Source organism: Podarcis tiliguerta (genome assembly GCF_965153285.1).
Source record: "Podarcis tiliguerta genome assembly, chromosome: 1".
In the NCBI taxonomy this organism is placed as follows: domain Eukaryota; kingdom Metazoa; phylum Chordata; class Lepidosauria; order Squamata; family Lacertidae; genus Podarcis; species Podarcis tiliguerta.
In genome coordinates, this window is record NC_139534.1 from 71,966,242 (window position 1) to 71,988,248 (window position 22,007).

Here is a 22,007-nt window from a genome sequence, read left to right on the forward strand (position 1 = left end):
TATTGGGAAATTCCCAACAAGCCTAAACATTTTCAACAAAAAGTCCTAGCTCACTGAAAAATGAAAAAAAATGACAATAAATGACAAGTTAATTGGAAATGGACTACAGCCCCCATCATCCTCAGCCAGTATGGCCAATGATGAAGGATTATGGGAGTTGTACTCTAAAAAGATATGGGGACTCAAGGCTGGGGAAGGCTGCTCTAAGAAGCATAGAGCCCTGAGTGTTTATGTATAGATTGGTTAGAAAGAGTAACGGGAAACATTTCCTCAGTAAAAACAGTCAGGGAACACAGGCGCCGTAGCCCTCATCACCACTATTCTCACACTGGAGTGACCATCTTTGTAGAGCCATTTGCTTGTTTATTCTTCATTTGCCGTGCCTCTTTACTGTGCGAAGTGGTCTATTATGCATGTAGGAGATATCCAGAATAATGGTAACATGAGGGGTGGGGGTGGGGTGGTGACTCTGCATAGAAATTGTTGGTCCAAGGGGTGAGCTGTTTCAACTGGTCTGCATGTTACTAATGTAACATGTAAACAGACCTAAATCCCATTTAGGAAAGCACAGCTGAGCACTTAATTCCCACTGATTTCAATGGGATTTAAGTATGTTTAATGTTCCCTGGATTGTAATATTGGATTATGCCACCTTGTATTAAACTCTGATTATAGATGCTCTGAAATACCAATAGCAGCCTATGAAAAGGACATTTCTCTGGACCGCAGCTAGACCTACTTTCAGCCAAGAACGTATGAAAAGAGCAGTCATGACATTCAGAGGACAGTTAGTTTAATCCTGGAAACTGTATGTAGCCTCAGCAAATATCCTGGGGCTATATCCCTCACCTACGTTTTCAACTTTAGTCTGTTCCTATTAAATCAGCTATGGACAGCCTGCTAAATTCTTCTAATTTTTTAATCTTATCAAACTGACCTTGTAAAGTTGAGCATTTCATCTCCAGTGGAAAAATATATATCAATGTACAAGGTAAACCTTTTTTTTTTTTAATGAGGCACGTTATTTCTCTATCAGTTCCTGCTAAATTAAATTGAAAACTAAGAGCACTTTACTTCCTGGCAGATTAATGTGTCTAGTTTATTTTACTTTTCACTATTCCCACCATGGTATCCTGCTCTCTATGTGGCTTCTTAGCTAATCTGTCTTCATAACCTAGTACTCTCTGTTCCTCCCCACCACCCCCAGCTTGGCCGGTGGAGGTCTGCTGGACAGGTGCACCTTATGTGCAAGCTTTCCTTATGTAAAGGCTCCAAATGGTACAGAAGAATCCATGGGCTGGCATCTATTTTATTGACAAATTTGAAGGAGATGCATTACCAGTGTTACTCTGTTAAGCACAGCTCCACAATCGGAATTTAATTGAAGCATGGTGCCCATAATAGGTTGGGATATTTGTGTTCTTCAGCATTTTGCGAATTTGAAACAGATGGACTATGACCAGGAAACAGAGGAGAACAGACTGGTGTAAAGCAAGTTGGCTCTCTGACAAGGCCAGGTACAGCTGTGGTGTGTATTTTATTCAGCAAGGCCTCCTACTGTATCTGCAGCCTGCTCGACTCGTGATTCAGCTATGACTGGCAGAATGGAGAGCAGAAGCAAGCATGAATCCAGATTTTTTTCCCATAGACCATAATATTTGAGAACCCAGAAGAATCACCATGATGAAAATCATGCCAAGTACATTTTTGATTTTTTGTTGTTTGTGTTCTGCAAAGTATAACAAAAACGTTGGCATTTTGAGAACATTCCCATAGTGCTGCTATCTGACAATATCTTCTCTCTTAACTTGGGGAAAGAAAATGAGATGGGTAATTGACTAAATGAGCATGTAAGTGTCAAAGAATAAGCTAAAGCAGTGGTATAAAGCAGTTTAATAGGGTTACCCACTTAGGGAATCTGGCTTTGTTTAAATCCCCACATTTTGGGTCCCATCTTTAAGCAGTTGCTTTTCACCATTTCACAGCATTCTCTGCCAAGCACCTTTTGAGTGGGGTGCAAGGCTCCTATACTTCTGCTAAGAGTCCTAGACCAAGAATCCCTGTGTTAAAAATGTAGGTTTGATTCAAACCAACACTGAACCCGAATACCATGAATACCATTTAGTTTAATGGGATCAAATTATGAGTAGTCCGTGTAAGGACTGCGGAAAATGCTTTAGGTGATCCCATTTTGTGATAAAATAAAGCTTGGGAAATGATTCAGTGGATCGCCTAGTTCAGTCACATACTGCATACATGTCATATATGTAAACATTATGTTTTTAAAATCAGCACCACCAAAATGGCCAAGGAAAAATAGTCTTCAACTTTCACAAGTAGTTTATTTCATCTTGAACTACATATTATGCCAATTGCATGGCTAGTAGCCACATTAGCAGATTCTAAGAAGGAATCAGATTCATAGGAATCGCAGTGCAGGAGGAAAGGAGGTTTAACTTTTCCAGAGCAAAGAGCCTGGACTGTGGTTAGCCTTAGCAGGGGACAGTTTCCATTTGCACCAGTGGGAACTGTTTTTCTAAGGCTAACTGTGGTCTTGGGGCAGGGAATTTTAATTGGTTTCACATCTAGGGAGGGGCGAGTTAAATCTTCTCTCCTCACATGGTATGATCCTGATGACAATGAGGTGGGCACCTCTAAACCTGGCATTGGTACTCCCCACCCCCAGTGTTTAAAACCATTGCCTCTTGTCCTAGTCAAGGAGGGACAATTGCTTAGCATTCTCCTTCTCAGGCAGAGGCGTACCTAGGCACCCTTGGCAAGGAGCTATATCAGAGACCATGGACCAGAAACTCAAAGTTTGCTTTTTTTGTTACCTTTCCCACTCTGCCAGTGACTTCCTCTGTGGCCATCGGGGTCTGCTTTGCTGTGCTCTTTGCACTGTTACTCATTGTGTATCTAAACCAACCATAGCCATGCTGATTGTTGATCACCTTCTGTGTTCTCTCATTCATTTAGGCCTGTCAGAGCTGATACTCATTGCCCTTTGTCCAAGTAAGAATGTTTGCATCTCCTCTCTCCTTCATCACTCAGATTATGCCTTATATTCTCCTATCCTTACTGTTTATGATGATATTGCATGCATTTATCCCCAGTATCAGTGGCACAGTGCATTATGGTTTCCAGACTACAGCAGAAGTCTTTGAAACCCTAGAAAGCAACAGAGACAGGATTGGGGTGGTTGGAGCAACAACAAAGGGCAGCTTCATATGTGCAGATGCACTACTTATGTACTTGCAAGCACAAAGATCAATAACTCAAGGTATCATCATTCTAAATGAATAGTGATTGCATGATTCAATTGAGTAACTTGAGACATTTGTCTTATATGGGAAATGAACAGATTGGGGACATCAGAAAACCATTTAAGTTATATTTTCATTTTCTATTGTTAGATGAAATGTACCTGATAACCTGTCCCACTGATTTCAGTCTGGCTTACAGTACCATTCTATACATGTCAACCCAGAATTAAGTTCCATTAAATTCAATGGGACTTACTTCCAAGTAAGTGGGTATAGAAATGTAGCCTTAGGTGCACTTCACTTTCCCTGAATTGGGACATATGTTTGCTGGTATCATGAGCTATGATCTGTTACCAGTCTTTAGAGAAGCAGCGATTCTATTGACTCTGCTAGATATGAGTGTTGTGGCACTAAACCATGATGCCTATAAGTGAAAATGTAAGAAGAAAAGTTGCTGTGGAAAGAAGTGATGGTCAAAGACAAGAACCCCTCCCAACTCTACACTTTCCATAATGTTTTTCCCATTCTTTCCAAGACAGACAGCATCCACTGTGCTTCAGTGTTGCTCATCACAACAATCTGCATCACTGTTTCCCCAATATTTTACTGTAATATTTCAGGGCTTCCAAAATCAAAGCATAAAAAGCCAACTTAAAAAACACAAAGTGAATGCATAAGAGCATCAGAAGATCCCTGCTGGTTCAGGCTAATAATAATTCTGCTGCTCCCAACAGAATTAAAAGCACAATAAAATGGCCCATCTAATCCAGCATTCTATTCTCCCTGTCAGCCAGTGGTTTGGAAGAAGTCCAAAAGCTAGAGAAACAACTGAGGACCTTGTGGTACTAATGAGTAATTTCAAACTAGTCATGCCTAATATTCCACTGATTAAGTTCTGAAATGTCCCTTCTATCTGTATGCATAATATTCTTGGTTTTAGTAACTAACCTGCTCCTATGTGGATTTCTTGCAGAAAAGAATTCTAAATTCAACAAAAGAACTGACCAAAATTAGATTTCATGATTGCATTCATGTTTTGCAATGGCTGAAAACATTCATAATCTCGAATTGCATTGGTCCATGAGACCTTTGGAGATGCTGACAATGAAGACATCAAAGGCTAATTAAGGTGTGGTTTTTTTGCCAGTTTCAAATTGCAGCTTCTTTAATTAGACCTTCATTGTATACTTTACATTGTGAGAGTCACAGTGGACACTGTAAACATATTTATTTCTTGCTTACGCTTTCCCTCTGGCCTCTCAGGCCATTCTCTGTGTATCTATTCATAATTTGCAGTCCAGTAGCACTAACCCCAGGCAGGTCTTTAGTAGGTTTGACTCCCTTCTCAAACTCTTCTTCCTCCGGGTTCTGCTGGTCATTCTCATTTCTCTCCTGATGATTTTGTCACTTCATTTTAATGTAAAACTCAGTGGGATCTATGAGACTGTGCACTACTACGGCACATCTGAAGTTGGAGTCACAGCTTGCTGTGGCTGCATTGTGCTTCATTTATCTTTCTCATTCCATTCATATCTCCCAGTAGGGCAGATTGCACCCTCTCCCCTTCTGATGACCACTGGGCTGACATCCCATCCATCAGGCTCTGTCCCCTCCAGCCCACTCCAAAATATGCTACCTTTCATTCTGGAGACTTCCTCAAACACCACTAAATCTTCTGTGTCTTCTCTAATTTTTTTCCCTGAGTGCTACATGACCTCTAGTTGTTTGGAAGGCTAAAAATAACACCTCTGGACACACACACACACAAACCCTTGGCAACTTTAAAAACTGTTTTCTGGTATCTCTTCTGTCAGCAGTTTCGCAGCATTTCAAGACCAGTTGGTGTCACAAAAGGGAAAAGGATTTCACAGTAAGGGTGAAATCCTACAGTCAGTTTCATAAACTCATTCCTTGAAAAGTCACTAAAGTGAAGTGTGATGTTGAATGAAGTGCTCAAGTGATGCTCTTTCAGATTTCTCCAGACTGAAATGGTCATAGGCCTTGACCGCTTTGTCGTATGATGGCAGAGCCTCACACAAAGCTTCATGTTGGCCAAGAGGGAATCTGCATAATACCCAAACCAAGAACACCATTTTTAAAATTTTATTTTATTTTTTGTTTTTGAAAATGGAGTACCATTTGGGCTTCATTCACCAGTGAGGTATTGTGGCTCACGTTCATCCTTATTTCCAGCATCCAGATCCAATGTCATCATATTCAGATGACCCACAGGAGAGCTCTCAGCACTTCCTTCTACCCCATTCTGGCCTGAGGACCTCGTTCTATTATCACCCTCTGAGATGCCCCCCCCCATAGCTTCTCCTTCTCCACAGGCGAATGCTCAGCTATGGAACCTTCAAGAACTGCAGACAGCTGTTTCAGTGGGGCAGAACTGCTGGAAGGGAAGACTCGAGCTACCTTCTTAAACCTTCAGAAAAATTTGATCGTTTTCTGATAATATGTCTTCCAAAGCTCAGTCATTAGGACTCATCGGGAGCTGCCCAGGGTCCTGAACTGCCTAACCTGGCTCTGACTGGAAGAGGCTTTGGCAATTCCTGTTGGGGCCTGAGGAGAGGCCCAAGGGCCTGATAGAGAGGCCTGGAGGACCGCATTTGGGCTCCCAGTCTGAAGTTCCTCACCCCTGCAGTAAGCCAGTGGAGAGGAGTTGAAAATAAAAAAGGAGCTTTTCACCTGACAGTAGAAGAAATCTTCAGACCCCCATAGTCAAGATGTTCTACAAAGTAGAAAGCCTCAGTAGTCGTTTCTGTTTGATGGTATCATTTCAGTAAATGGGGAACCCAGAGCAAGTCTACATGGCCAGCTCTCAGTGGGAGAAGAGGGGGAAAGGAGAGCAGCATTCCCTATTTATCAATGGTGACTTTAGAGCTTCTTCTTTCACTCATAACGCCGAAAGAATAGTTTTTGGCAGGAGAGACATTATGAACCAGTGCCCTGTTGAGGACCTACAAAGCATAGAACCATGCCTGCCCACCCAGCCCAGATCATAGGCATCCCTCCTGAAAAGAAAGTTCGAGAAACATCTTTCTGAGAGTGACAGATTCAGAATTGAAATGGCAAGTGATAGCTTTGACTCAATCACAGTGTCTATAGTTGCGAGAGATTAATACCAGGCGACATGGATTATTCTCTTTCTCTCTGTTGATACATCTGCAGAATACCGTACATGCCAGTTATGTGACTCGGAAATAGGTAATGTCAGAGAGAGACAGATAAAATCTCTAGCATGAATAAAAAGGTATCCTTCACACATTTCTTTTCCCAGCTCAGCAGTGGAGTGCATGTTTTCTATGTATGGCAGCGATGAGGAACCTGTGTCCCTCTGCATGTGGTTGTACTCCAACTTCTCTCAGCCCAAACCAGTCAGGAATGATGGGAGCTCTAGTCCACCAACATCTGAAGAGCCTCAGATTGGGTGAAGCAGCTTCACGGTGAAGAAAAGGACAGGTGCCTGTCAATGGGCTTGCCAACTGGAATTAAACACAAGGGAGGCAACAGAGGAAGGGGAAGAAAGTTGGATCAGGGATAAAAGAGATGAAATAATATTTGTGTGGGGGTGTTAAGTAACACATTCATGTCTTAGATATGTGATATTCTTGGCTGCACGTCTTTACCAGACTCCTGAAGAAAATATTGTCCTTCTTGTTAACATTGCCCAGTCAATTTGTACAAAACAAATGTGACTTGACAAGATAGAAAGCAACAAATAAAAGCAATTTAAAACCAGATTTTTTCCTTTTTAAACAGAACAATACAAAATACATAAAATGTTCATCTAGTAACAAATTAATAAACACAAGCCCTTCCCACCACCCCACTAAAAGCTAAGCACCACTGTAATACTAGACATGTAGATAGCTTTAAATTACAGTATTTCTTGTTTGCATGTGGCTGGTTTCAGCTCAGCTTTATTCCACCAGCATAGCAGAAAGTTCTTCCCCTGCTGCCCCCCACTTTTCCAGGGTAGAGAAGAATTTGACTTCTGATGTGCATCACAACAGTAATAACTTTTTGCTTCACCATTGATCCATAATCTTGAACCTTCAAAAAGACAGACAGCAGTACCAGTCTGAGTGATAGGCCATTTTCAATATGAGCGACATGAATTGTCAGTTTTGGGCAGACTGTACAATACATTCTTTTTTTCTTTTGCTCTGTTTTCAAGGCTAGTTACCAGGTTTGCCTATACATGGTTCACTACAGCAGGAATTCAAGTAGATATTTGCCCAGCCGTCCCCTCTGCTCCCCCCCCCCCTCTTGTAGCTGGTCACACACATTACTTAAGCTCCATTCCATCACATACTTCCTTTGAAAAATGACACTCTATTGCTCCACTGTAGCAGTGATAGAAATTTAATCAACACAAAATGACTTGAGTGAGCAAACAAGTGAGTGGAGCATGGAGTACTTAAAATAGTGCCATGAGGGTATTGTGGTCGAAAGCCTGTCTTTGTGGAGAGCAAGTTATTGATTTCTTTAAAGGATTATGCTCCTAGCTTTTGTTTTCTCTCTTATCCCTATTGTTTACTTTTCAAGACTGCAATGATATTCAACCGTAAATCACTATGCTTTTTGAGTTATTTTTAGCTACACCTGCGTTAGAGAGAAAGAGACAAAATGGCACAGAAAGAGATGGGCAACCCTGTTTCTGCAACAGAGGGATACAAACAACACATGTAGGAAGTGCAGGATGGAGCCCACCATCCCTGCCTCTGCTCTCTGCATACTCTGCGAAAAGTCTGAATGGAACCTAGACATATGCAGCTCTAAGCATATTGACTCTCTCCATGCAATCAGGAACCTTGCAAGATGCTCAGTCACGTGTACAGAGCCTATACACATTCAGCTCTCTGTGTGTAGGCTTCTGTCAGACCTTTAACTACATACAGCCAGTGTGGTGTAGTGGTTAAGAGCAGTAGACTCATAATCTGGGGAACCGGGTTCGATTCCCTGCTCCTCCACATGCAGCTGCTGGGTGACCTTGGGTCAGTCACACTTCTTTGAAGTCTCTCAGCCCCACTCACCTCACAGAGTGCTTGTTGTGGGGGAGGAAGGGAAAGGAGAATGTTAGCCGCTTTGAGACTCCTTAGGGTAGTGATAAAGCGGGATATCAAATCCAAATTATTATTCTTCTACATGGAAGTTAGGAGTAGGGCCAACAGGTATGATCCTCATCTCCTACACACACACACACACACACACACACACACAAACACAGAAGTTTCCGGTACACGTTATGTCACATGAATGTGGCTCTTGACTCTTGGCCAAGCTTCTCTAACCTAGTGCCCTCCTAGGGTTTTGAACTGCAACTTCTATCATCCCAGAATGTTGGCCATGCTGGCTGGGATTGATGGAATTTATAGTCCAAAACATTGGGAGGGCATCAGGTTGAGAAAGCCTTCTTTAAGCTAAAATGAATAAATCGGAATCGGATTTGTGTTGGAAAGGTAAAGAAATAGAAGGAACATTTTTTCATATGTGGTGGGCATGAAAAATAGTTAAAGAATATTGGGAAATGATATATCATGAAATGGGGGTGGGGAATGTTTAAAACAACACACACACACCCAAGAAACTCACTGGCATTCCTGTTAGGAATGGTGCAGACAGAGGTACCCAGCTCTCAGAAAAACTTATCTATGTATGCAACAATGGCGGCTCAGATCTTGTTAGCCCAAAAGTGGAAGGTGAGGGAGGTTCCTAGTAAGGAGGACTGGCAACTTAAGATGATAGAATATGCAGAGTTTGCAGGTCTAACAAGTAAAATAAGAGAGCAAGAACAAGTATTCAGAGAGGAGTGGGAAATTTTTGCTGAGTATGTATAAAATACTTGTACACAGTTGAAAATGTTCACAGTATTAAGGTAAATTCAACAGTGTATTATATTGCAAAGGGATGTAAGATTGGAGAACTGAATTAGATGGATATACATATGCAGGAATGGTGGGTAAATTAAAAGAAACTTGGAAGGGGGGAAGGGAAGTCATTGAATGTATGGTTATAATGAAAGATGTTTATTTTGAAATGTATAATCTGAAAATGTAATAAAAATTATTTGTCTTGCTAGCCAGCCAGTCACCTTTGAGTCCTGATTGCAGAAATCCATTCACCTAAAATACAAAACAGAAATTTCTAATGTGCCCAATTTCTGTAGCCACAGGAACACACCCACCCAGTGAAACCATATATTTAACATAAATCTGCTTGTCTTTTTTATGTTCTGTTAATTCTTACACATGTGAAATTAATGGTGCCTGTAATCACTGGCAGACGAAGGTGGGGGCGGGGGGCAGTCTGCCCCGGGTGCCACCTGGGATGTGTGTGACATCACAACCGCCCCGCCCCCAGTACGCTCACCACTCGCCGCACACTCTTGGGATGCTCACCGCTCGCCACGCATGACCAGGGACATGCACCGCTTGCCATGCCCCCTGCACACACCACACCCCCTGGGATGCACACCAGCCACACCCCCGGATGTACGCCGCCCCCGGTGCCAGAGCAGGTAGCTTCGCCACTGCCTGTAATTGACAGGCACATTCCAAAGAGGGGTTGCTACAGGGCTCAGTTAGTTTCCACCTCTTTCCCCCTCTCCTGCTCCAACACAGCTGCACATACAAGCAGCACTCTGGACCCTTAGTAAAGGCCCTTTACAAACTCTCCATCCCATCTGGATACAAGTGAGTTTAGCGATTTGTCTCAAGCAGAGACATAGGGTGGGATGCTGCTGAGGGAGGCACAAATAAACCTCCTGATGTACTGTTTTCATGCAGTGATTGGGTGGGAGAGTAAACAAGGGTCCATTGAGTCCAGTGGCAATTGCTCCATGTGTAAGAACTGCACCTGGCAGAGACTGAATTCTGTCCTATATAATCAGTTTATAGTACAATCCTATGCATATTCACTAGTTCAATGGGACTGCAGCCTTATTATGAAATAAAATCCAGCAGCTGGCACTGAAATCTGCAAATTCTCTACAAATTCACTAGAAAACATTAAGCTTTGGGGGTGTGGGGGTGTCATATCTCTGTATCCTGGCACCCCTTTAAATATTCAGCACACATTAAAAATTAGCATACCAGGGACAGAAGGTCTAATCTACCTCTTTCTTTGAAGTAATGCTTTCTATAATTAATAAATCTTATTTATTGGGGGGGGGGGCTGATCAAATAAAAAACCTGTCATTGAAACGAAAGAGTCCTGCAAGGACTTTGCTCAGTGATATTGTTGAGCATATACCTTGGCTGTTCAATGAGCATGTGCTCAGAGAAATCCACTATGAATATATTTCAGAACTGACCATAGACTGTATAAGTGAAAACAAAAAAAAATACTACATGTGCCAATTCACAGAGAAAGTGTAACCAATTGTTCATCATGCTAAAATATTACATGTTATTTTGAGAGACGCTAAAGCAGATTCAGAAAGAAAAATCCATTTTAAAATGCCAAGCAATAATTATCATGTACAGTAGACTAGCACATGAAAAAATAGGCCATGTCTGGAATAATTTCTGTCAAATGCAGCTAAAGACTGTCCTCTTTAATATACGTGAAGCACCGAGCAGGTATTAAAACCTATAGCATATAAATCTGTTGTGAAAGTTTACAATTCACTGAGTCTCAAGTGTCGCAAAGTTGGTATGTGCAAAGGGAATCCTAGATTGTCAGCTTTAAAAATAGCTTCATAGAGCATCAGGAAGCTGGTGTGAAAACAGACATGGAGCATAACTAGAAACCCTTGATTGTTAATAAATGTCTGGGGAAAATGATAGCTTCCTTCGCAATCTAGAGCTCTTGAAGGTGTGCACACATTCTTTTTCGGAAGAGTGTGGAAAGTTAGATAAGCATCTGCCTCAATTCACTACAAAGCCCTTGGGTTTGAGTGCAGGAAAACATATGGTGCCTGGCAGGTGAGCCTCTGTTTCACCTGCATAGTGCTTTCCTCTAACAACACATGCTACTGGCAAGCAATATGCACAAAGATAGCCAAAGATTGTAGTTTAGCATTTTTGATCCCCAGGTGAGTTAGTTAAAGAAGCATCTATATTTCCATCATCCTGGACCACTGGTATGCTAAGCTGTCATGGCGTCATACAATAGCCACAAACCAAAATGGATTTAAAGTAATTGGTTTCAATAGGTTTGCTTAATAAACCCATTGAAGTCAGACTTCGTGTTGGGCTGTGCCCAGTCTTTAACCTGCATGAGACAAGCCCACAAAGTCTCAGCTAAGAGAAGCTAGATGGCATCACTTAAATAACTCTTGAGAGAGGAATGATTTGGCATCCTTGGGTGGGGCGTGGGGGACAGGGGCTTCCTAGTAACTTATAGCAGGGGCAGCCAATATAGTACCCTGCAGATACTATTGGATTAAAACTCACATAATCCTTGGCCGTTGTCCATGCTGACTAAGGCTGATGGAAGTTGGAGCCCACCAACATCTGGGCACCCTTTTCTACCCCTGACCTATGGGCTACAATATATTCAGTTCTTCTGAAGGCTCTGTTTAACCTAGCTTGTAGACAGTAGGCACTAAGAAATCTGACTTTTTGAAAACCAGTTGTTCTATTTTGCTCTAGCACAGTCCCAAGTGAGCAGAAGATGTTGCACCTGCTGGAGAAGCACGTCATGGTCATATTTATGTGCTACTTATGCCCAAGGGATAACATGGATGCAAAGGGAATGAGGGGGCCACACATTTAGCCCTGCCCCATGGTTGCATGGCTGCTTTCAACCTCTCACATGTCAAGGAATAACTTCTAAAGGAGCGATCCTTTTTTATCCATGTAGGCAACTAAGACCCCGATCTCTTAGGAACATGACATTAGAGTTAATATTACAAAGGGAGAGCCCCTTTCGGTACAAAGTAGAAGCAGGGATCCCTTTAATAATCCAACCCACTGCCCATATGTGTTCTCAGTAAATGAAAGCGCTGCTCCCTGAAATACATTATTAAGTTGCTTAGGAACTGGAAATAATTCTGTACTTTGGAAATTACATTGTTTTTAGCACTGGGCTCAACAGTCCCATTACTAGATTCTAACGATGATGCTAGAGCTCCGTCATTATTGCTCAGCTTCCTCTGATGCCTTCCATAATAAATTTTAAAATACTGATTTTGTAGTTTTGATAGTGCAATCCTGTGGTGAAGCTAGGCAGGCTGAAGAGCTTCAAGACACTGGCTAAAGACCTCTGCAAATGTTTTCCTTATTTTGTTTTTATTTTTCTCCTAGGAGAGGGGAGAGATACGTTGCAATTTAATTTCAGAATGTTGCATTTCATTTTATTACCGTGAGCCACCCAAAGAACTCATGTTATACAGAAATAATGCATTGTTGAGCATTGTCTGAAAGGGGAGCAAGGCTATGCTGACTATCCCTGCCTGCGATGCTACGCACACGTGTTGAGTAGCCCCACATCTATCATGCAAATGTCTGAAGGGAGGGAATTTCCATGCATATAGCTGTATGCAGCTTCCTATGTTCCTGTTTTTCTGTCAAAAGTTAAACTTCCCCTTCCACCTCCACAGTCCTGAGGCTGCTGAGCCTTGGCAGCCCAATTTCCTGCTTCATTTTATGACTGCATAGATGAGCTATGCAACTGAGAGCAAAGGATGGAGCATCCAGAAAGATGTTGTGGCTTGACTGCTTGTGTTTCCCATTAACATATCCTCTGGAAACATACCTTTCATCAGTCCATGGCTTTTTCTGCTGTTCCTCCTCCCTCACCCACTTCTCAGAAAGCCTTCCCTGTTTTAGCCTCAGCTCCTTGCAGGCACAAAGCATCACCTAATTTGGGCAAAAGGTTCGTCAGACCATCATACAAAACCAATTAGTTTTTTTAAAAATAATGGATTTAATACATGGTTGCTTGGGATTTTGTGGAAAACAAGTAGTAATGCTCTGTTCTTCAAGTTGGATCTGAAGCATTTGCTGCCCTGCCGCTGCACACCAGGTGCATATTAAAACCAGACATCAATGCTTCACAGAATCCAGCATCCTTGCACTGAATAAGGCATCCTGCTGCACCTTCCTCTAAAGGCCACCATTTCATTTTTCCATCAGCTTTGCTGGCTGCCTTTGATGCTCTTAGAGTGTATTGAACCCTCTTTTGTTGCCCTGTCTCTCTTTTTTTATCAAAACAGTCAGGCTAGTCCTCAAAGTTGCTGTTTTTCTCACACGTCCACAGCATCATGAGCTATGATTTAATTTTCATATCCATTTTCTTATTTTCATCTACCTTGCACATGATTCCAGATGAATACCTTATTCCTCTCTCCGTGTCTGTTTTTGTCTCAATTTTAACATCTTATTAACTTGACTGTGTTTTTTTTTTTTTTTTGCCTGCATTCCTAGGTAACACCTTACACGTATCGTCGTACTTCGCATCATTCTGAATCTAACAGCCCAATTCTATGCTGCTGCTTTTAAGCTGTAGTAGCAGTATCTGGTGTGTGAGTCACTTGCTTCCAAAAAGGCATCTGTACAAACCTAATGTGTCTCTGCTGGAACCACATTGCATCACTAGAGGCAAAGGAAGGCACAGGCCCAACAGAATAAATGGCCTCTGGCCCCCTTGTGCCTGAGCCAGATCCTATTAGATTCTATCTCTATTATATTTTATTCAAAGATGGGTTATTTTTTAAAAAACCAACAACTTATGCAAGGCATGCAAAGTGTCAGCAGCAATTTTATGTCATCCAAATAGGAAGATAACCAATTTTTGGAGCAAAAGAATTAGATTTAAGTCTTTGCTCACTCATAATACTGTTGTTGGAATCAAAGACTCCACTCTCACCATTGCAATCACATGGATGCCCTGTGTCTGGAGCACAATGTCAGTGATGAAGTTCCACATGAGTTAGTTTGGTGCAAAGTGAAAAAGTGCTAACCCTAGATGGGCCATGTCCTCTGGGTTATGCTCAGCTCCATTGTACTGGGTCTTGTTATCAGAAATTGGCGATAAAAGAGATTTGTGAATTATGTTCCCTAGAGTTAGCCCAAACTGCCTCACACAGGGATGTTCAGAATGGGCTGGCCGCTAGCATGGAGCGAGTTCTAATTCCACCAGTCACTTGTCACTAGTCAAATTACCCCAACTCTAAATGCATTGCATTTTAAATTCAGCAAACCACAGCCTTGAAATGAAGGCTGACTAGGTTCTGTTATGTCCTTTGCTTGGTTTTGGGTTTTTTAAACCCTCCAATTTTAAAATCACAAGAAAATGTATTTCACACAAGTCTGCTTGCCCTCTGGTGGAATTGTTGTGAGATATATGTGTTTGTAAGTACTGTATGTCTTCCACTCGGGTCCAAGTAGATTCTGAAGTTGAAAAAGTAGTTTGGGGATTTTGTGCGACAGTTTTATAAAGGGGGGGATGCATTTATTCCCTCTCCTCTTTTCAATATTCCTCAGCCATAGCCACAACTGATGCATTGCTATTTTTAACTGGAGGAAGAAAGAGTCCTGGGAGGTACCATACCTAAAAAAAAAAAAAAAAAAAGCAAATACATGCATGCTTCTTTCAGTGGAAATTGTTGCCGGCTGTTAGTCAGCCAATAAATTGAAGGGAAATCCAGGCTTCCTAGATTTGTTCAAAATATTTGCTCAACGTACCTTGAACCCAACATTATCTACAGCAGCACACTCCAGCCTCTATCACTGGCCAGGAGTCAACGTGCACTTGGAAGCTGCACCTCCTGCCTCCCAGGACAAATGTCAGAGCAAGAGTGGAGGCCAACTTGGCCTCATTCAGTGTCAAGAAAAAGATCAGGTGTAGGGAGACTCCACGCACACACGGACACACTTTGTAGCTAAGAACTAGGGCCCAAGTTTGCTTGTTTTCTGCCTCCTCCCTACCAAACCATTTTCCATTTGCATCATGCCTTTTAGATTGTAGACACTAGTGACCATCTTATTAGTGGTCATTGTCAGCCACTCTAGGAGCCTTTGTGGGGAGGCTGGAGAGCAAGGTCAACAAATGGACCGTATCATCGCTCTCTGCACATATTTTCATCCAAACTGCTCAGCTGACGTTCTACTGCTCCTGATCCTATGACTAGCTGATCTCTGGGACTAAGAACTGAAAAGTTCTAAAAGTGATCATATATTTAAATTGATTCTAACATATTCAAACAAACAAGGGGCTGTTCTTATTTTTACTAGATGTGGCATGGATGTCATAATGAGCCAAGAGGAATCTAGCAACAAGGCTACACTTTGACACCATTTGGTATGTGGTTTTCCCGCCCCTTTCTTTTCCTCTTCTGTCTTTTATCTCTGTGCTATTTGCTTAAAGATTGCTTCAGATTTAATGTGAGAAGGAAATAGCAGGCAACTCCTCCTGGAAAAGAACTAAGCCCTCAAATTCCTTTTAGGCACTGTGTATATCAAAGAGCAGAAAAACTAACCTAAGGCTGCCCAAGTGTGTTTTGGAAATGCAATAATGACTAATTGACCTCTTTTAATGAGCTTAAATGCTATCAAGTAGATAATTACAATGGATATGACATTTTTTATCTAGAGTTCCAGAAACGCTCTGATAAAAATCTCCATGACAGGCTGTTTCAAAAAATGAATCAAAAGCAATTGGGGAAAGAGGATGATTTTGATATGCAAACAAAAAACAAAAAACTATGCCTCTTCTTAAATTAATCCTTCATGGCCTGGAAGGGAAGAAATCAGAAATGTTTCACAAGGTTTGTGTTATTCCTACCTTTTATTCTTACCTAAATGCAAAGAGCAACTGCATCCCTTGCTGGATTTGCTGATGATACCAAATTGTGAAGCACAGAATGAGTGGCAAGAAATATTCATCACAACTTAGGTCAGCTTCATAATTGAGCTGACACATGGCAAATTACATTTATTACACAGAAATGTGAAATAATGCACATTGTGTTCGGTATGGCAAGTATGAAATTACTGCAATAGAATATGACCCAAGAAAGCTTTGACAAAAGAGCTCTGTGTGTGGAATAGATCTCAGTCCTAAAGGGCCAAGCAACATACAGGCAATTATAAAACTGATTCTGGGGCTTCCAAACCACAACTGCACAGTGGAGACAGCTCTTCTAGGAGTAATGGGGCACAGCCCTCCCAAAAATAATGTGAAACATTAAAAAAAAAAGATTGCCTCCAAAATCTGAAAACCACACACTTTCCTGGCCCACATACATTTTATCTTCTGTTTGAACTTAGAGAAGCTAAGCAAATATGTTTGTCAATCTACTGTTCTCTGGCCAGCCAGGTCTCTAGCATTCAGCCATCCCTTATCCAAAAGTATAGCTATGGCAGAGGTCCCCCCTCCATGTGTCCCTGGGCAGAAAAGCCATGTGACTGACATTTGAATTATAGGGAGACTGCCTCTTCTCCAACCCCTGCTCTGAAGGCTCCTTTTCCAAGAGGGCTGGCCAGCAGCCTCAGTATTGGATTGCCTTAAAGGGCAGTCTGAGCGTACACAGAGCTGTTTTCTTGAAAGCCACACCTCAAAGAACATTCTCTGTAACTAGCAAGGAGAATGGCATGGCTAGTTTGAGCAATATTCCTTATTTATCAGTGTCATGTTTATATCCACACCACCTTTCCTCCAAGATGTCATTCATGGGTCCCCTCCTCCCTATGTTATCCTCTCCACAACCCTGTGAGGTAGGCTAAGCTGAGACAGAATGTCTGGCCCAAGGGCAGAGAGTGAATATCCCAAGCATTCTGAGAAACTAAAATAGTAGCCAGATTTCTGCCTCCCCCATTTTGTTATTCATTGTTTTTATGACATAATTGGTTTAATTGAAATCATACTTATTTCTTTATGCATTTGTTATATCACCTTTTCCCCATTAATTTTTGTTTCCATCCATTCTCCCCTTCTTTTCTTTTAACTTTTGCTTTTGCCACTCTTATCATTCTGATCTTCAAAAGATCTGCCCACAACAAACTTCTTCATCTTTAAGGTTTTCCAGAACACTTTCAAATAGCATGTCTTCAATTTCACTAGCTAATTTTACATATGTCTGAGGATGTTTGGGGAGGGATAACACCTCTGGTGGGGGACATGTCGTGCTTTGGTCCCCGCCCTGCACCAAGTTCTTATCAGTGGCTCCTAGAAGCTATCAGCTGTCAGCCACAGCAGGTGCTGTGATTCTCCAGCGGCTTGACTTCACCCCGAGAGGAGCACTCCATTGTCTCTTGAGACAGATGGTGCCAACAACAACAATGTTTTAAGAAGTACTCATATGTGTAAATCTGGGGTTAGGAACTTGTGGCCCTCCAAATGTGATTGGACTACGACTCCCATCAGCCCCAGTCAGCATATCCAATGGGAGTTATAGTCTAACACAGGGGTCAGCAACCTTTTTCAGCCGTGGGCTGGTCCACCGTCCCTCAGACGGCCTGACTATATTTGGGGTGGGGGAATGAACGAATTCCTATGCCCCACAAATAACCCAGAGATGCAAAGGACACATTCTACTCATGTAAAAACACGCTGATTCCCGGACCGTCCGTGGGCCGGATTTAGAAGGCGATTGGGCCGCATCCGGCCCCCCGGCCTTAGGTTGCCTACCCCTGGTCTAACAGTATCTGGAAAGCCTACAGGTTCCCTACACTGATATAAATAATGACTGTTTCTAGTTTATCAGCAGACAATATTTCTGGCCCATTATGAGTGACAGTGCTGTCAGTGAGGATAATGTCATTCCAATGCATTTTGTATTTTACATTCTGCAATGCTATTTCTGGCTTGTGTTTCCAATAAGATAAATTTCCTTGCGATTGACTTTGCTTTATATGCTATTTGTTGATGCATTATTTCCGCAGCTATATTATGTCTGCCAATTAAAGTAAGGCACCCTGCTGGTAGATGTTTTATGGTCTCTCCTGGATTCGTACATAGTCTACACTTATCTGTGATATTTTCCCTCATTATAGGCTTCCGATAGATATTCGTCCTTATTACTTGATCCTGTATAGATACAGGGAAGCCCTCAGTTTCACTCCAGAGAGAGCCAGAAATCAGCCACTGAACACATATTACATCCAAATGCTTCCATGAAGTGCTTTGCCATTCCAAACATTTAACCTCTCCTATATATTTTTTTTCACTGGGTGATGTATTTTGTTTCTATACATAATTGTTACAATTTGTCATCACTTACATCTGACATGGATAAAATAGATTGTTTTCTCTTATGAAATACTCCTGTAGGATTGCCCCCCTCCATCGAAGATATCTGTTTGTTTGTTTGTTTGTTTGTAAAAAAATAAACATACAACAGCAAAAACAGAATAAGAGAAACAATCAAAGCCCTCTCCATTCAATTGCTCATTTAAGCTCAGTTACCTCAGTGTAGTTTTTATAGGGCTTTCTATGAATTTCTGAAGTTGTCAACAGAAGGTGAAAATCAGCAAACTGGTAAACCAACCTTAGGTAAGTGGAGAAAGAAAAGTCAGGATTGGGGCAAAAACAAGAGATAAAAGGAGGTATAAATTACTTAGAAGGGCAGGCTATGTACATACAACTGGAATACTTTAGAATGGGATTTCAAATGTTGAACAGTACAGATGATGCTAGGACAGGGATGTCTTTACCAAAATATTTTTAAAATCTTTTGGTTTTATTACTTGTAGCCAGGGCTTTTCTTCTTAAAAATGTTTACGGGTACTCTCATTTTTGACTCAAAAAAAATCATCATTTCATAGTTCAAATTGGGAAAAATAAATACAGTGAATGGACAAAAGCACAAAGATTCATAAAATGTTTAGGGGTATGAGCACCCCCCAGAAAAAAGCACTGCTTATAGCTATCCCCCAAGGGTGTGAGGGTGTTGTTTATGGGATCTCTCTTTGTAGTCCCACAACAGCTCTGTGAGATCAGTTGCAGCAGTCAGCAGGACAATGCAGCAATGACCTCCTGCCAACATCATTGCTGCAGCTTACCGAGACAGAGAGGGCCAAAGCAGTGTTGAGGTCAGCATGGTGCAAACACACTGGCAGAACTAATCCAGTGCTCCTACTGGTGCATCTGCACCATGCTGACCTCACCACTGCCTCTCCTTTCCCCTCACCCTCTGGGAAAACTGAAGTGACACCAGTGCTAGAAGGTTAAGTAAGCACTGCTGCCCCACCCAACTCCTATTGGAGATGAGTTATGTTGAAAGGTAATGATTGGCCCATGGCCAGCCACTGAATTTCATAGCTAACCTGGGAGAAGCTGAGGCAAAGCATCTGTCTGGCATGCAGAAGATCCCAGGTCCAATCCTCTGCATTTCTGTTTAGGACTGGGGGAAGACTCCTGCCTGAAAATCTGGAGAGCTATAACCAGTCAGTACCCAGCATACCACACTGTCTCTCCCTTTTTTGGGGAGGGGTACTTTTTCTGATACACAGACTAGCCCAAAGCTAGCAAAGCAAAGTAATTCCTAAACATTTCTAATATTTCACAAGAAAGTCCTTTGGGAGAAAGGATGAGATGTATATGTAATTAATAAAAAAAGAAATCAAGATAAATTATATTCTATCCCAGACAAATATGTCTGGGATCCCTTTGGGATCTGCTTCCCCTCAGGATGCTGAGCCCTTCTTTCCAGGCATCCCGGCCTTCCGCTAGAACTGCGTTCTTCCATTTACAAATGGCTTGTTTACACAGGCACTGAGGTGAACTTAAATGTCACCTGAGAAACATCGCAAAAAGGTAGGAGGCCTGTTTGAAAAGAAACAGCCTCTTTTGCTTCATGTCAACACCACTAAATACACTGCTACAACCATGACTAAAACTGTCCAATAGTATCATCGGTGCCGACTGGTCAGTTAAAATGTTTGTGTTGTGTGTGTGTGTGTGTGTGTGTTTAATTGTGACTTGAATGTGCTTATCAGCTTCTCTTTGTGACATCGAAAAGACAGCAAGGGAAACACATGAAGACACTGTCCTTGAGGGAGAGGATTAATCATCAGTGAGTGAGCAGACCTAAGCAGATGGTCAGCTCTGCTTTCCTGAAGTCATTTCTTCTACCCACCATTCAGTGTCACTGCCAGATAGAAGAAGTGTTATCTTGACATTCAACATCTTTATAATAAAATCCCTAATTGGTGACTAATACCAAAAGTCTCCCCAGCTGTAAAATCTCAGCAGTGAGCTTTCGTTTAATAAATCCTACTTCCAAATTCTTCCCTTCCTCCTCGAGCCCTTAGGAATGTTATCATTTAATTATCATTTAGGGGATGTATTTTGCAGAACTTCAAGCTTAACGGGGTTTTTTAGACATTAAAAAAAAAATGAAAGAAATTAACAGAGGAGGGACAGTTTTTGAAAGCATATTTTTAATTAAACTATTTGACTAGAGATTCCATTGGAGGTTTTGTCTCAGTTATTTGGCAACTCCAAAACATTTGTCAAAACAAATTAGCACTTTGGGCGGTGGAAATATATGTTTTATGAAAGCTGCAAATGTGTCAGCATTGGACATTTGTGAACTTCCCCTGCTTTATAGAGGGTTCTTTCTTTCCTCTTCTCATTTTGTTATTTCTAGCCAGGAGCATTCCATTACCATCAGCCGCTCCTACGTTTTTTAAAAAGATAAACTGAAGATCTGACTTGAAAAGAGTGACTAATTATGGCAGTGATCTGAACGTGTTTAATCACATAAATATAATTTCTTTCTTAATTATATTCATGCCGTTCCCTCTGAGCCCTGCTACGACATATTTTCAGGCAGTATACACCAAGGTGGCCAAATCCTGATTCTCATTTACACTGGGGTAAAACTGAAATTGCTCCAAGGATAAGAACACAAGAGGAATGGTCATCAGCCGTGTGATACTTCAAATGGTTACTACCAAGACATCCATTGGGCTATCAGCATTTAGTCCAACAGTGCTGAACTTTCTCCAAGCTATATGTCAAGCTCCGCTGAAGACAGCAGAGCATCTTCCATTCATTTTTAACATGCCTTAGTGCACCCAATGGTTTCCAGATTCTCTTTTCCTCATGAGGCTTTTTTATTTTTACCCCTTTCTCTTAATGTGTGGGGAAATTATATGAATATATTATGTCATAATATTATACATCCCAAAATGTTGGTAAATGGTTTTTTCCCAGAGATTAGAGCATTACTGGAAAAAATAATGATTAACCTTTAAAATCAGATTGGCATTTCTTTTTTCTCCAAATGTAAAATTAATACGCATTTTTTAATCATTAGTGTAATTTTCAGGATGATACTTTTGTTCTTTTGGCTGTTGAACTGTTACGGCTGCTAGTAACCCTTCAAATTGTTTGCTTCATTCAAGCATTCTTTTCTGAATAATTCATTAGGCATTATTATCCAAGCGTGGAACACCTCATTTAGCACTGGTGATCTTTTCCTTATGTGTAGCTGACAGGCAATCAAAGTTTTTATCAGTGCAGAAAATTTGCAATTCAGAAATGTAGTTGCTGCAATTAGTAGCTATCAGGTAGCATAGGAAGGACAGCTTCATAAAAAAGAGAGAGAGAGTTGAATGAGCTCAACTGATGTTCTGCACAAAAGTAATGGGTAAAACTAACCAGCTGTTTCTAAATTTACCAAATGGAACATTCCCGTTTCCCCCCCTACCCTCGGTATAGATGCTTTAATTAACTTTGTGCTATGAGGTGCTGCACAAAAGAAGTTACTAGGTGACAAGATGTTTGGTTTTCATTACCTTTCACTTAATAGTGTGATTTATTTGTGTGTGTTTTTAACAGAAG